A 2,945-nucleotide genomic window follows, 5' to 3' on the forward strand; every position below is an offset into this window, starting at 1 on the left:
CCCAATTGGCTACATTCTCCTGCAATAACCAGCGACGACTGTAGGAAAATGATGTGAATGGTGTTGCGGTCATCACGAAGATGCCACGATGTTGGATTTGCTCGATGCTAAGCCATGTTCATTATAGTTCAACTTTGAAAGCCAACATGGATCAGTGGAAGTTTGCAACTCGCCAACAAGGTTGATCGGTGAATATCAACATCGAAGAAACGACCCAGATACAAACCGGTTCTGTCGCTTTGTTAATTATTTAAGATGTTTAAGGATACGTCTTCCCAACGATGATTACATGGGTCTTAATGGTAAGAAGAACGAAGATCTAAAGATGTTTGGTGGCTTGCAATTCTGGCGAGAAAGGACCATCACTGTTGAGATCGTTGTTCCGGGAAGAAGATCAAATTAGGATGCATTCTCATATCTTGCAACGGGTGGTTCACAAAGAGTTTCCAGTGAGGGATTGGACTGCTGTAGAAAGTGACAGCCGTATCTTCACTGTTGAAACGGAAACAAAAGAGAGATAACAAGACAAAGCAAGAAATAGGTTGTGGTGTTTTGAGGACCAAGATCAGAAGGAAGGAGGCTGGGGTTTACCAAAGATTCATGGTAAAGAGAAGAGCAATTGATAAATTTGATGAGGCTGCTACCCATTTCGACTGTTTTCTGGGGCTACCTATCGAGTTTCAAGGATGAGTGTAATACATGATGTTTTAGGTAGATTGCTAATCTTTAGGGTTCAAACATCGCGTTTTATGAATGTTTGGGAGGATTAGTTGCAAGTTGAAATATGCAACAACAGTGTAGGATGCCATGCATGCTATAGAGAAGTCTTGGGATTGGGTGTCGCATATAATCCAATTCAAGTGAAAGGGTGCTTGACATGCGATTAATCAACGCACAACATTCATGTTTGTGTTTTGAGTTAAACTAAAACAACCAATAAATTCTAATTCTAAATAATAATATATTCCTTGGATATGACATGCTACAGTACATGGGATATGAGGTACAATTTCATCCATTATATTAATTTTATAGATACTTGGATACATAATTTTGTGAAGTGATGATGATGTCTTAAATCCATATTGGAATTTTAGCAAATTTAAGTTATTCGCATGTTAATTAAGTTAACTTGGTGTATGAGGGTGTATAAACAGCCTTAAGGAATGTTATTTATTGACGGAATTCTTAATATATATATATATATATATATATATATATATATATATATATATATATATATATATATATATATATATATATATATATATATATATATATATATATATATATATATATATATATATATATATATATATATATATATATATATAGAGAGAGAGAGAGAGAGAGAGATAGAAAGAGAGAGAGGATTGTTCAATTGAGAAAAAAAATATTGAGAATGAGGGAATCATTCTCAGTCACACATTTATTTTGCCGCAAAACACTTAGACGTACCATCGAAAATGGATAATGGATAAACATGTGTTTTCCAACCAAACATGTTTTCTTAAACTATATTAATTGTTATCTTAATATACACAAAAACATATTTTTTTATATTTTTTTATTTTTAGAAGTCATTATTATGAAAAATTATTTTAAATATATCAAAATTCATAATTTTTTATTCTCTATAAATTACATCCATATTGATATACTTTTAAGATAAAATAAATTTTTTTTTTTTTAGAGTTTCAGCTCTCGTTATTCATAAGTGAATAAAAAAATCTATCAGATTTCTATTACAGTATATTCGTTATTCACTTATGAATAAAAGGTATGCGTAATTTTTTTTATAGTTTAAGTATCGTTCATATATGAATATGACACGCAATAAAGTCTTCTTACTTAAAATATATTTTTTACATATTCTTTCATCATATATTATATTTATATATGAATAAAACGTGTATTAGTTGTCGTTATATTTTATATTCATATATGAATAAAACATTTATCAGATTTTTATTATAGTTAATTTGTTATTCATATATAAATAAGTAGTATAAATGATACTTAAACTGTAAAAAAAATTAATTATATATTTTTATTCATAAGTGAATAACGAATGTACTGTAGCAAAAATCTGATGTATTTTTATTCACTTATGGATAACGATAGATGAAAATATTAAAAAAAAACTTATTTTATTTTAAAAGTATATAAATATGGATTTCTATTTGTAGAGAATAAAAAATCATGAATTTTGGTATATTTAAAATCATTTTTCGATATAAATAGCTTCTTAAAAATAAAAAATAAAAAAATAAAAAAATAAAAAAACTATGTTTTTATATATATTAAGGTAATGATTATGATAGTTTAAGGAAACATGTTTTGTTGGAAACACATGTGTATTCCTTATCCATTTCCGCTAGTACAACAAAGGCTTTTGCGGCAAAATAAATGAGTGGCTGAGAACGATTCCCCCATTCTCAACCTTTTTTATTTTCTCAATTGAACTTATATATATATATATATATATATATATATATATATATATATATATATAAGACAAAATTGCAAAAATGGTCCCTATGGTATGTATTTTTTTGGGGTTTTAGTCCAAATCATGACTTTTTTGGTTTTGTGGTCCTTTTGGGCTACTTTCATTGTAGAATTGGCTCCCGATAAAGTTGAAAAGACTACTTTACCCTTTTAAATTGTTTTTTCTATCTACTTAAATATTCTTTTTCTTTTATTTAATTATAAATGTTAAAAAAATCAAGAATGGGACCCACCTGCTCTCTCTCTCTCTCAAAAAAAAAAAAAAAAAAAAAAAAAAAAAAAACTTCCCTACCCCTTCTTCTTCTTCTTCTTCTTCCTCCTTACCTGTACCACCATTCTCGATCATTCTCTATGTTTCTTCCTTACCTGCACCATCATTCTCCATGTTTCTTCCTTACCTGCACCATCATTCTCCAACTCGTGATTTACCACCA

The sequence above is a fragment of the Lactuca saligna genome, chromosome 4 (genome assembly GCF_052625555.1).
Source record: "Lactuca saligna cultivar CGN05327 chromosome 4, ASM5262555v1, whole genome shotgun sequence".
Lineage (NCBI taxonomy): Eukaryota > Viridiplantae > Streptophyta > Magnoliopsida > Asterales > Asteraceae > Lactuca > Lactuca saligna.